Genomic DNA, 14,185 nt, shown 5'->3' with positions numbered 1-14,185 from the left:
CTTTTTTCGACGTGGCCCTGCTCTTCAGAGTCACCTTATTGTGCAGAAACATCACGAGAGTGGCCCGAAGAGGGAGTCACGACAGCAAGCGCTATAGAGAGAGTGGATTATGTTTGATTAGCAGAACAGTACGCTCTGCTGCCTGTTACACTATCGGTGTGTGTGTGTGTGAGTTCGTGTGAAAAAGGGGGGTGGGGGTGGGAGGCGTGGGGAGGCGGACGGGTGCACGTGCTTATGAACGTGCAACAGCATTGAGAGTGGGCCCATGAATATACAACTGTGGAAAAAATTAAGAGACAAATGTACGTTTTGCTTTGTTCTCTTTATTTTTTCATTGCATTACTGAGGACTGTTTTCCTCTTTAGACTATGAACAACTGATGTCATTTTTTTCGAAATCCAAATAGAGTATATTACACAGTCATTTTGAGCTTTTGTTTGCAGAAAATTACAAGCAAAAGTGAGAAAAGGCTGCCTTTGGACCTCAGTGAGAACAACGGCCGGTGGTGTTTGAACAACACTGTTTCCATTCAGGAAGAGATTCTACTCAATCGATCTCTGGGTGAAAACTCCAGCTTTTCAGTCACAGCCTCAATGCCTTGACTCATACATGATCATCTAAACCCAGCCATGTTTTGCTTGCATCATCTAAGGACTCTGATGAGTTTATTTAACTTCACCCCATTTGGGTTTTGGTTGTACAATTTAGACCACAATTAAAAAGCTGCACCTTCAGAACAGCAACGATTTCATGATTGGTTATTCAGTCCTTTAATTTAGATGCCAGAGAAAGTGCAGAAAAGGCCTATGCTTTCTCTAACTGTGTGGTGAATGAAGTAACACAGCTCTGCCCGTCTCCCATCGGCTGCTGCACACTGCATGTCAGTTGTCCGAAAGAGCTGCTACGTTTTTCTCTCACTTACTACAAACATGAGTTTGTCTATTTGGAAATATTTTTGTTTTCTGAAAAACGTGGACAGCTGTTTTGTTTAAATTAAAAGAGTATCAGCCAGGGATGCATGATGGGCTACAGGTTACATAGTGAAGATGTTGTTTTTATCATAATGGCAATACAAGTAATGTTAAAAAAAAAAAAGTATTCACAAGTTCACCAGGCTTTTAGGTTATGAATATATTGTGTAGAGTGAGGTTCTTACAAAAAGAAAAAAAAATCTCAAAATGATTGTTTTTCAGAGTAAAAAAAAAAACAACTACATGGCAGTTGTCCAACCCTAACTGTTTTAAAATTACACTTAACACATTCTGATGCTGTATGTCTAAAAAATAGTGACAGCAAATCTGCTACCAGAGCTGATAGCCTGACTAATGGACCAGTTATGGTCACGTTTGTATCTAACTCTGCACCCAGCAAAGTGGAAAAAAGGAGTTATTTTTTTGTGCATAACAAGCTCTTTAAAAACTTTAGTAAGCTTTTGCCCAAGTCTGTGTAGGAAAATCCAAAAAAACAATAATTTTAACTGTGATGATTATCATGTTGTATTATTTTATTAAATAATTAATTTAATTAAATGTAATGACATGTTCTAACTTCTCACGTTTTGTCACATATGTAGAGATCCTGGTTTCAAAACAATTCACGTTGGTTTCTTTACTTTTTAGGGGAGGTGGGATTTCTCTTTCAGTTGTGAGTAGTAAAGATAGACATTTATTTAAGTAGCTTTTCTTCTAAAAACAAAATCTCAGGTGTAATAGTTACTATTCCTGAACATTTTTAATAATAACATTTTGAGCTATAATCATTATTGGCATCAAATCCATCATTAGATTTAGTGTAACTGTGACTCACGGCCTTTTCAGGAGTGATGTAACAGTAGCGGTTCACAAAGTTTGGGTCCGGTCTCCATGTTGGGTCATAAATCAGTAGGTTAATGAAATCATCTACAGAAATCAAATTAACCAACAAAAACTATTGGTAAAGGCATGTTTATGATATAAATGTTCCAAATGATGAACAGTTATATCTAGCAATATGCTGTTTGTTAAATGTGTCAACATTTAGCTCTTGTGTTAAGTAAAGTCAGTGTAGCCTAACCAATACTAGAAAATTCCTGAAGAAATTTAACTGGGGCCTGCCAAAGTGTGCCCGTCGGTTTGGACCCAGCGTTGTGATGCTAAGAATTAGCATCAATGCTAAAGAAAGCTGCAATGTAATCAATAGCATGTGGAGAATCACAAGAATGTTAAGTAAGCTGGACTTGCAACATTCAGTATGATAAAGTAAGTGTATTAGCTAAAATGAGCAAATATGCTAATGTAAACATAAATACTTTCAGTAGCATGTGGGGTATCATTAGAATGTTTACTGTCATTTACTTACTCCATTAAGTATACTAAACATGGCTAATAAGTCTGAAAAATAGAAAATAGCTTATTTAAGCTAAAAGGCTAATGCTAATCAACTGCCTTGCTGCGCAAGGCAGTTCCCTAACCTCGGATAAACAGATAATGCAGAATGATATCACTGCACGCCTGCGGCGGTGCACTGTCCAGAGGGGCATTTTGAGGCTTTTATTTTGAAATTTTCAGTAAGCTTCATATTAAATGCCCACACTAATCCAATGTGTAAGAGTGCTTTGGATAAACCAGTCACATAAAGCCAAAAAGAGCAATTACATGATGTAAAAATTCCCAAGGCTTTTATTTTGAAATTTTTGTTAAGCTTCATTTGAAAGGGTCAAAGTCATCCCATGTGTAACTGTCATTGGTTTAAATCAGTCATATAACGCTCAATAAAGCTATGAACTTATGTAATAATTTTCAAGTGATTTTATTTTGAAATTTTCAGTAAGCTTCATTTCTTAGGGCCAAACTCATCCCATGTGTAACAGTGACAGTGTTAAATTAGTTATATACAGCCCATAGCAGCAAGTTTTCTAAAGGCCAGCTCAGTCCTCCTCTGTTTTAACTGAACTAGTAGTTCGAACTACAGTGATGCGTATTTGTAGTCCTCAGCAGCTCTCCCTGCTCTGGGTTCCGTTGCCATGGTAAATAATCCTCTCTGCCAGCTGTGAGTGAGACATCCAGGGAGACAATTCTCTGTTTGAGCCAGCCAGTTTGACTAAAAAAGCATTGCAAAAAACTGTTTCCGTTCGGGAACCGTAATACATATTCGAAAACCGTTTGAAGCATATGAGAGGGCTATTGTCGTCTCACATAGTCCGCCAATCATATCTCTACCTCACTCACAGTATTAACAGCGATGAGATAAAAAAAGTGTGTGCCAAGGTCTGTAATTTATCAGAAATACATGGAAGTGAATCAGTGAGATCTGTCTGCTACCCTGGCGCATGACTTTGCTCTGAAGCACCTGGAGAGAAAACTGTAAGCGCTAGATAATTTTTGAAAACATTTGACCGGAGCAGGCACGCGTATCAATGTCATGACCAAGTTTGATACCAATCATGCAATATTTGTGAGCGTGAGGGCGAGTTAAAAAATGATTTGGGGTCAAAATGTCGCTCTGACTCTCACTCTAAGACCTTCACCTCTGATTTTTCCAAAAATCAAAAACTTTGGGTCGCTTAGAAAGAAGTTGTGGACAAACCATAATACATATTGACGTGCTGTCTTCACTTTAAAAGAGATCACGGACGTATCTACAAAATGAAGTTTGAATGGCGTTTCTACATGAAGTTATGACGACACAGAAAATCCTCAAAAATAGGGTATTTTCAGGATTTAGTGGTTGCCTTGTACCCTTGACGACCAGAGTTGCACCTGGTGAGCTCGTTAGTGATTTTGGGGTCGTTTTTTGCTTTTTACGTCGCCATGGAAACTCCAAATCCCACCATAAGTAATAGCACACCTCCCGGGATCGAGCCGCACGTTTTGATACCACTTTTGTGGGTGGGCTCATGGCGCACGGCATTCACGGTGACGGAAGAATAAGTTAAGAATAACTAGAAAATTCCTGAAGAAATTTAACTGGGGCCTGCCAAAGTGTGCCCGTCGGTTTGGACCCAGCGTTCTGATGCTAACAATTTGCATCAATGCTAAAGAAAGCTGCAATGTAATCAATACAATCAATAGAATCACAATAATGTTAAGTAAACTGGACATGCACCATTCAGTATGATAAAGTAAGTGTATTAGCTAAAATGAGCAAATATGCTAATGTTAGCGTGAATGCTCTCTGTAGCATGTGGGATATTATTAGAATGTTCTCTGTAATTTACTTAATTCCTTCAGAATACTAAACATGGCAGATAAGTAAGAAAAATAGGTAATAGCTTATTTAAGCTAAAAGGCTAATGCTAATGAACTGCCTTGCTGTGCAAGGCAGTTCCCTAACCTGGGATAAACAGATAATGCAGAATGATATCACTGCACCGCCTCCGGTGGTGCACTGTCCAGAGGGGCATTTTGAGGCTTTTATTTTGAAATTTGCAGTAAGCTTCATATTAAATGCCCACACTAATCCAATGTGTAAGAGTGCTTTGGATAAACCAGTCACATAAAGCCAAAAGAGCAATTACATGATGTAAAAATTCCCAAGGCTTTTATTTTGAAATTTTGTTAAGCTTCATTTGAAAGGGTCAAAGTCATCCCATGTGTAACAGTCATTGGATTAAATCAGTCATATAACGCTCAAAAAAGCAATGACCTGATGTAAAAATTTTCAAGGGCTTTTATTTTGAAATTTTCAGTAAGCTTCATTTCAAAGGGCCAAACTCATCCCATGTGTAACAGTGACAGGGTTAAATTAGTTATATACAGCCCATAGCAGCAAGTTGTTCTAAAGGCCAGCTCAGTCCTCCTCTGTTTTAACTGAACTAGTAGTTCGAACTACAGTGATGCGTATTTGTAGTCCTCAGCAAATCTCCCTGCTCTGGGTTCCGTTGCCATGGTAAATAATCCTCTCTGCCAGCTGTGAGTGAGACATCCAGGGAGACAATTCTCTGTTTGAGCCAGCCAGTTTGACTAAAAAAGCATTGCAAAAAACTGTTTCCCGTTCGGGAACCGTAATACATATTCGAAAACCGTTTGAAGCATATGAGAGGGCTATTTGTCGTCTCACATAGTCCCGCCATTCATATCTCTACCTCACTCACAGTATTAACAGCGATGAGATAAAAAAAGTGTGTGCCAAGGTCTGAAATTTATCAGAAATACATGGAAGTGAATCAGTGAGATCTGTCTGCTACCCTGGCGCATGACTTTGCTCTGAAGCACCTGGAGAGAAAACTGTAAGCGCTAGATAATTTTTGAAAACATTTGACCGGAGCAGGCACGCGTATCAATGTCATGACCAAGTTTGATACCAATCATGCAATATTTGTGAGCGTGAGGGCGAGTTAAAAAATGATTTGGGGTCAAAATGTCGCTCTGACTCTCACTCTAGCGGAGCGGCCTTCACACTCTGATTTTTCCAAAAATCAAAAACTTTGGGTCGCTTAGAAAGAAGTTGTGGACAAACCATAATACATATTGACGTGCTTTCTTCACTTTAAAAGAGATCACGGACGTATCTACAAAATGAAGTTTGAATGGCGTTTCTACATGAAGTTATGACGACACAGAAAATCCTCAAAAATAGGGTATTTTTAAGATTTAGAGGTTGCTTCGTCCCCTTGACGACGAGATTTCACCTGGTGAGCTCGTTAGTGATTTTGGGGTCGTTTTTTGCTTTTTACGTCGCCATGGTAACTCCAAAGCCCACCAAAAGTAATAGCACACCTCCCGGGATCGAGCCGCACGTTTTGATACCACTTTTGTGGGTGGGCTCGCAGCGGTACGAGCCGCATTCCGGGTGACGGAAGAATAATAAATAATAATACTTAAAGAGACATTCTATTGGGTGTAGAACAATAGGTGCCTGCCATGCAATGCATGGAGGCAGTGACTGACTTAGCCAAGTCAGTCACTGCTCTCCTGCATTGCTATGGGCAGGCCCCAATAATAATAAAGAGACATTCTATTGGGTGTAGAACAATAGGTGCCTGCCATGCAATGCATGGAGGCAGTGACTGACTTGCTTCGCAAGTCAGTCACTGCTCTCCTTATGCATTGCTATGGGCAGGCCCCAAATATTCACTGAAGACAAACAATGGTGCTGTGACCCTCTGGTTTAGTAATTAACAACAGTAGTAAATTCTCCCTTGGAAAAGAAATGCAGATCTATCTATATATTTCTACATTTTAGGCTTTCTGGCTATGCTCACCCATTACTGGTTTACTTCTGTAATTTATATCCTGACTATTTTTAACTCCGTTTGCTAACCAGAGCGCATAATTTGCTAAAAGTTTTACTCACACTGGCTTTTTTAAATCAATATCAATGGACCGTTATCCAACAAGAGTGATAATGCTTTAACTCTTTTTTTTATTTTTCTCCCTCAAGGGAGGGGTTATTCTTTGCAAATGGCCATCTAATGAGAGGTCACTAATTGATCTGCTGTACCTGAAAAACAAATCCTAGAGTACAGAGCATGAAGAATTAGCAACTGCACGGTAAAAAGTTCATTTTGGAGAATATTGCATTTATGGCCATTAAATGTTTTTACATTTGTGTCCAGCATGTTAGTTTATAATTATAACTTTAGTAAGTAAATTATAATCCTATTTTGGTAACAAATTTAAGAAGGCATGTGGATTGGAAATTAAAAGAATAAATTGTCATGTGTAGAGCAGAAAGTGATAGGGTTGAAACATTTACACGATTGAATGTACTAGTTTAGACAAACATATCTGTGGTTGAGAGAGTTTTAATGATTTAAGTTTGTATCCAAGTTTGAATAGTTCACTGACAGAGGAATGCTAAAGGTAAGCTTACTACCAAGCTAAATATTGTAATTCTGAGTTAGCTGTTGCTAATTAAATGCATCTCTGCGTTTGTCATGGAATAGCTTTAGTTGCTATGTTGTATTCAGATTTGAAAAAGTTTGCATCCAACTTTAATGCCTAGCAACAATAGGAATGATAAACAGCATTGCTAAGTAATAACAATGCAACTTAATTGTTCTTATCGGGACGAAGGTTTGAATCCTCTGCTGTTAGAATAGATTCAAAAAGTTTGTATTCAGCTTTAGCTAGCCTAGCAGCAATAGGCTAGTAAAGCTAGCCTGTGTAAAGTCAACCATGTGTTAGGAATAGATTCTGATATCCAAACTATTTCAAGCTTAAGTCAAACTTGTAGGCAAGTTTAGCTTCTTAGCTAGTTGTTGCTAATCTTCACGGCAGCTGTCATGGAAAAGGTTTCACTTTCTATTATAGGACATATTTTAAAGTCTTCCACTTTAAGGCCCTGTTCACACGACAACAATTTCTGGTGAAAATGGAAGAGTTTTGTTGTGTTTGTAGTGTACATTTACATGAAACCACCGAATGTTTTCTCTGACAACGGCACAAATTGAAAACGGGTTCCAGAGTGCAATGGTTGTAAAACGTACCAGCGTCCGTTGTCTTGTAAACTGAATAAATGGATCTTTTCTGTCAGGGAATAGATTATGATATCCAAACAATTTCAAGCTTAAGTCAAGCTTGTAGGCAAGTTTAGCTTCTTAGCTAGTTGTTGCTAATCTTCACGGCAGCTGTCATGGCTAGCTCATGCATAGTATGACGCAAAACACAGCTGCTTCCTACAATCCACCGAAGAAGAAGAAACTACTGACGATGCTGGTGTTACTACAAGACCATCTGATACGGTTCCCCCAGCATCTCTTCACCGCTCCGCACGGCCCAGGTGGCAAAATACACGTGTGCTTGTTCAGCGCTCATAACAAGCACTGGCTTGTTAAGCGCTCTTATCTAGAGAACTACGGACACCGTGAAAGCTCAAACAACGTGTTTCAGCAAAGTTACCCCACTTTTTTTTCTCCAACTGCGCCTTAATCAGACGCACATAGCGCGTGTTTTCCCTCCAGTATCTGGAGGAACGGTACCTGATGGGGAAACGCGAATCGACGTCCTTTCAAGTGGAACGTTTTGTTTAAACACATGCGCACTTAGTTTCAAAGAACGTAGCAACAACTAGTGGCGTGGCAAGAGCATTACACCTTTTCGATGCGTACCAGATTGTAATTAGAATGTTGTCATGTAAATGTGTTAACAAAAACAAAACAAAAATTCCTTTTTCGTTGGATCATTGTCATGTAAACAGGGCCTCAGTGTGTTAGCTGCTACATATAACATGCTATATAGATATTTTCTCCACATATTTTGATCAAATGTTTCCCCAAATACAAGTCATGCAAATAGTTAAAATAAAACTGTAGCAGCTTGTTTCACTGTTGTGATATTTAAGCTTTTTCTGTCCAATATAAACAATGTGTAAAATCAACCACGTGTTAGGAATAGATTATGATATCCAAACAATTTTAAGCGGTTGATATTGTGTGCAGGCATAACAAGAAACCAAAGAGGTGGGAGAAGGTGAGCGCAGAAATGAAGGGAGAGATCTTTTATTAATAGTCCAGCTGTAGTTGCGACTCCCTCTTGGATGGTTAATCACCAGCGGCCACAGAACTATAGGCATTGCTCGCCAGCTGATTCTAAGAACTGTCTTTTTGCCACGATATACAGCCCTGCTTCCCAGGCTGGGGCCCCCTCTTTCATTAGTGAGCCCCCGCTGTGCTCATATTTTAACTAGCTGGAGGCTCTATACTCCTTTAGCTTGCCACCTCGCTGGCTGACTGCAAGCTGTTTGAAGGCCGTGTTTCCTTCACTGCCTCTCAACACCTTCCCGAGGTTCCCGTGGAAGATTTCCAAATTAGCAGTAAAAGACAGCACGACGCGCACATTACAGGCAAAGTGACTCACTGTGCGCGCTTCGATCATATGGCTTTATTGAAGTCTTTCGCTGAATAACGTACACCAGGAAACCAAAGCGGTTGAGAGTAAATGAGTAGCAGCAGAGTTAAAAGTCTTTGTTGGAAATATCGGTTTTCAGTGTCATTAAAAACATAGGTACGTTTTTGTCAATTTTATGCTTAAACTTATTGATTCCAAGCAAGAAATGTTGCTTTTTTTTTATAACTCAACTCCACTTTCTCCTTCTTTCACTTGGCCTTCTTGTATCATTTGCCATTCTTTCAAACCCTGTTACGGAGCGCAGTCTCAGACAGTATCGCTGAGGGCACGATGACCCTTTAAGGTGTGATGTGCTCTATTGGAGTGAAGTCTGTAGGACTGCTCACCAGAAAACCCCTCCTACTATCCTCCCCTTCATTTTCCCCTTTTTCATTAACTCTGCTTGACAGTGTTCACTCTTTTCTTTTCCCTCTCTTTCTGTGTCTTTAAATCATGCGCTGATGTGGTGCCTGTTCACTTGCAGCGCACTGGGCTTCGTAATGGCTGTGGCAGCCTCTCCGTTGTTGCTGGAGACCGGAGATGCTCGCATAAATTTTCCTCACGGTTTTGTTTTATAACAGTTGTATCTTTAAACGTGCACTTACAGCAACTGACTTTTGTTAACTATATCGTCACCCTTCATTTTTGTAAGGAGTTCATTTAACTTTATCGTAAGGCGTGTTTTATGAAGAAACTTTGTTTTTAGAAGCTATTGGAGGAGTTACTGGGATCAAGATATACCAAGGTTGTGTGAAATTAAGCTTTTAAAATAATTTTTAAAAATCTGTCCCTGAAGCTTGAAGTGATTGTAATGAATGTCAGAGAAAGTGACCAAAGTTGTTTTCTACATTATGAAGCTTAAAGTCAGCTTTCTTGCAGAATTAAGACCAAACGAGGTCTTTGAAAATATTTGGGGTATGGAATGTTGTTTTCCAATGATGGGTAAAGTGACAGAAATAGTTTTAAAAATTCATCAAAATTAATTTCTAGCTCTAAATCAATCACAAATTTTAATCTAAGCACTACAAAAGCAAACACTGCTCTCAGAAATGTATCACTTTCCATGACAAAGTTAAATGATCCTCTGCTCAATGCTAGCACCACCCATTACTCTTGTCCTTAAAGTAGCTGACTGCAGACTGGCTTAGCAGATAGCCTGACTACTTAACCCGCTAATATTAGCTTCTTGTGGGTTTTTTTGTTGGTAAAAAAAAAAGTAATAGAATTTGTTCTTATCTTGGCTTTTGAAAACAATGTTTCTTCGATATTATTGTATATGTATATGTATCAAAAATGCAGAATTAGAAAACAAACTTGGCTACTGATGATCATGAAATATTATTTTAGGAGTAGTCAGAATAATTGAACGAAAACAAATATGCATTTTTGAAATATATCCCCATCTTATCATACCATAAGAATTTCATATCAAGAAGTACCTTTGCTGTTTTAATGCTCTCTTTGAAGAAATAGACCCTTATTATGGCCATTGTCAGTTGTGCATGTGATACTATTGCCATAACCCTTCCCATAATGACTCTATGTATCACTTGTAATCTAGTCTTTAGGATTGTGTCTCTCGCTGGAATGGGTGTAGGGGAGGAGAGAAGCCGGGGGACGGGGGTCAGCTGAGCTTGATAGCGGGCGCCGGGACATCAGCGCAGGGCTACATACTCTCAATGATTTTATTTCTCTCCCCTTTGCAACCAAGCCATGCTAATAGAGGCCATTTATAATGGTCACCGGCTGCTGCTGCTGCTGCTGCTACCAAGCACAACGGGGCTGAGAAGCATGGCGAGCACAAAGAGCTGGCCCTTTCTCCTCTCGCTGGCAATGCAGCATGGGAGGTGGGGATCCGTTCAAAAGGAGTAGGTGTAGAAATGATTGCCAGAACTATTCATCAGCCCGGATTTTATGTCGTAATCACTGCGGCAATTGAGCTGTGATGATATGGAGATGACATTTAAGAAGTGGAGCTACTTTTTTTTTCTTTTTCTTTTTTTTTTAACCGCCGTTGCGTCTTCGTGCAGGGTTTCGTTCCAAGTCAAACCTTTACCTTGAAACTTTTTTTTTTCCCCCTTCTTCATTTCTTAGCAAATGCAAATGCAGCTGTTACCAAGACTGTTTTATTGCTGTTGCTTCATCTGGATGTAATTCAATTCAAGTAATGTATTTGTCCTTGGTCAAGCTAAATACATTTGCAAGCGGCCTTCGCCATGGGCTCAGATAGTTAAAGTAGTTAGAAAGCCACAGAGTTGCTCAAAGTCAAAGCAGGTGTCGAAATCTCATTTGAAGTTGGGTCTAATCGTCCATTTTGACGTGACGGGTGATATAAGCTACAGAAAAAGCTACGGGTCTTCAAATGTAGAGCAAACCCTTTACCAGAGGTCCTGTTTGTTCTGAATCTAACAAATAAAATGAGATGCCTTGCTGGGAGAGTAAGACATGCTTTGACTTTTAGTAAATATCGCAAAAGTCTTCATAACCCTTGAACCGTTTCACATTTTGTCACCTGACAACCACAAACATCAATGTATTTGAAATGACTGGACAACAGAAAGAAGTGCAAATGTATGTAATAATAAATGAAGGATAGGAATAGCTTGGTTTCAGAGTACTTTTGGTATTACCAAAGCTTCTCAATTAGATTTACGTTTGGGCTTTGACTGGACAATTCTAAAAGATGAAAATGGTTTTACTGGGACCATTCCATTTTAGCTGTGACTGTATCGTAAAAGTGGTTTTCTCTTTGGATGTTGGAAGCATGTCCCAATTTCAAGTGTTTTGCAGACTTTAGTACTATTTTGCCTTGATTACCTTTTATTTAACTCATCCATCCCTCCTGCAAGAAGCTGACGTCACAATGCACACATGTTTTACAGTGTTGGAAGGCTTGCAGGTGTGCCATACATTTTCTCCAACATCCTGCATAAAGCAGTTTCATTAGTTAAGACATTTTGGTTGTACTGGATTTTATTTTGAGATATCAGAGTAAAGAACATTCAATTAATGCTTGCACTTCTTTAGATTTATACATTTAAGAATGTGTTTTCATCCACTGTATATTCTTGCCCTACTTTGTGTAATTTAATCATCTAAACTCAAGAACTTTAAAAGTTTGTAATTATAATGTGACAAAATGTGGAAAGGTTGAAGGGTTTGAATGCTGTTGTAAGTCAAAGTTATTGAAAAAAAACAAGAGGATGCTGTTTAAGGACCACTTCCAGTGCTGTTTAAATTCACCCATAGTGCAGATGGTGAGGCTACAATCAGTGCAGGTCATAAAGCGAGTTATGGTTCCCCCCTAAACACTTTTTTGCGTTGATATTTCAGCCTTTTACCTGAACATGTCAGACAAGCGGATACACAAAGAGAACAGATCGTGGGGCTCGCTGCGATCACAGAGGCCAGGAAGTCACGATGCCAAGAACAGGAAAGAGCCATGCTGCGTCTTATTACAGGCAATTAGATGTTACAGGTTGCCGTCTGCAGCAGACGAAAAAGACGTCTAAAATCAGACCTGACTTTGAACAAAGAAAGAAGACAAGCTGGGCTGTGTTTCTTCGTCCTGCAGGTCTGCGTTAATGCAGCAGGAGTTTCGTTCGAAAAATTTCACTCGGGTTGCATCATCCCCTCGGTAGGATGATTCGCCCTCCTCCTCCTCTTCCTCCTCCTCCCCCCCTCCCTCTTTCTCCTCTTCCTCCTCCTCGCCCGTTTGGCTTGGGATGCCTCTATGACTGATTGTTTGTGTGCATGGGTGTGTGTGTGTGCGTTAATGCGATCCTTCTCTGCCTGGCCCAGAAAGCTCTGCACAGCTCAGTTCAGAACTAAACTTTGTGACCTGCTTCTCCAGAAGATGGATCACGACGGACTTTTGAGGTTTTCGTCAGGAGTGTGTGACATCACAACACGCCCTTAGAACATCGCTCGACCACCAAGAGCCACGAAACTTGCGTCCTCTCGCGCTCTGTCAGAGCCGGGAACTGCCAAGCAACAAGAGACAAACAAGAGGTGGAGACAGAGCAGAGGATAATTTCTCAGGGTAATGCTGCCTCCGTTGTCCATTATTATTGGAGAAGACTTGTCGGCGAGGGGGGCCGGCTGATGGCCGAGCAGGGAGCCAGTTAGTCACAGTGAGAGATGGCTCGATCGGGCTAAAGGAGGGAGCGCTCGTGGAGCTCCCACCAGTATTAGCATGCTAACAGCCGGTGTGGAGTTATGTGGCCTGTCAGGGAGGTGGAGCCCTCTCGCTTCTCTGACCTCGCCGGTCCTCTCATTATAACCGCTGACCTTTACGTACGCACACAGGGAGGCGCTGCGAAGGCGTGCTTCTTCTTCTCATTTAACTTCCCTAAGGAGAAACAGAAATTAATAAACACACATTCAGCATTTAAGCCACAGCTTGGTGTCAAAACATGTCTGTTAGAAGAATCATGTGTTTTTGAAATGGATTCTAATTCAAAATTAGCTTTTTTAGAAACATGATTTATTTGCTTTACAGACAATGTTTAGGTTATCATACAGGAGCTCTTATATTATTAAGTAATGGCTTTTCTGTTGATGACAAGAGTTTTAACGAGGCCCGTGTCTGTATGAGACAGTCAATAATTAGTTTATTCAAAACAGAAAAACATCATTTGCTACTAAAATAATCAGAAAAAATCATTTCTACATTTATAATAATATCTTCGATCCATTTTTTTTGTCACTTTTGCTTTGATTTGATATATAAGCAAAAATAGCCATTAAAACTGCTCCTCATACAGAAACCTTCCCAGCTGTTTGCTGTTCATGCAGTTGAGCCACAAATTCTTCCTTCAACCAAGAAGTTTGTTTCTGATTGGAAAAGAGACAGACATCTCAAAAGATAATAAAAGAGTTGAAAAGGAGTTTCAGTTTTGAAGGTAATTGTATTAAAAGTAATTTATCTGTTTTTGTTTATATATTTAAAAACATAGTATTGTGATTTAATATACACCTTTCGTAAAAACTAATGTAACAAACCATCAATCAAACCTCATGCCCTTCCATGTGTACTTTTATTATTTAACTTTGATGATGAGCTTCTTGTCTTTAAGGCTGGAAAGCCGCCTTGCCATCACACTAATATTTAGGTCTTTCCCCAGATTCCCCATCCAATCCCGGTCAGTGCTTTCTCTGGGTCTCTCCAAATTGTTAACATTATTTCCATTCATAAGAAACACGTCGGTAAGGATGATTAAAACAGCATTACTCCCATATGGGTGATTACTGACGAACCTTTCATGGGATTTGTCCTGGCAACAAACCTGAGTCTGATTTTGATACAGTTGTAGAAAAGTCAGATCACTCTCGCATTTTGAAATCTGCAACTTTTTAAACCTATGCATATATTCATA

At 39.6% G+C, this 14,185-nt stretch overlaps 1 protein-coding gene across 13 annotated transcripts in view; it reads left to right on the top strand.

The window, feature by feature from the left end:
- celf4 (CUGBP, Elav-like family member 4) overlaps positions 1-14,185 on the top strand; it is a 225,750-nt gene that overhangs the window by 111,209 nt on the left and 100,356 nt on the right. The window contains exon 1 of one of the 13 annotated variants that reach the window (XM_044122867.1): positions 6,765-6,782. The exons of 11 other annotated variants lie outside the window; for them this stretch is intronic. The gene's annotated coding sequence lies outside the window, so the exon portion shown is untranslated. Of the gene's footprint in view, positions 1-6,764; positions 6,783-12,761; positions 12,850-14,185 lie in introns of those variants that run through there. One more of the 13 variants, XM_044122868.1, reaches the window with a different exon arrangement.

Source organism: Gambusia affinis, linkage group LG07 (assembly GCF_019740435.1).
Source record: "Gambusia affinis linkage group LG07, SWU_Gaff_1.0, whole genome shotgun sequence".
NCBI classification, from domain to species: Eukaryota; Metazoa; Chordata; class Actinopteri; order Cyprinodontiformes; family Poeciliidae; genus Gambusia; species Gambusia affinis.
This window is presented reverse-complemented; position numbering and strand designations above follow the sequence as displayed.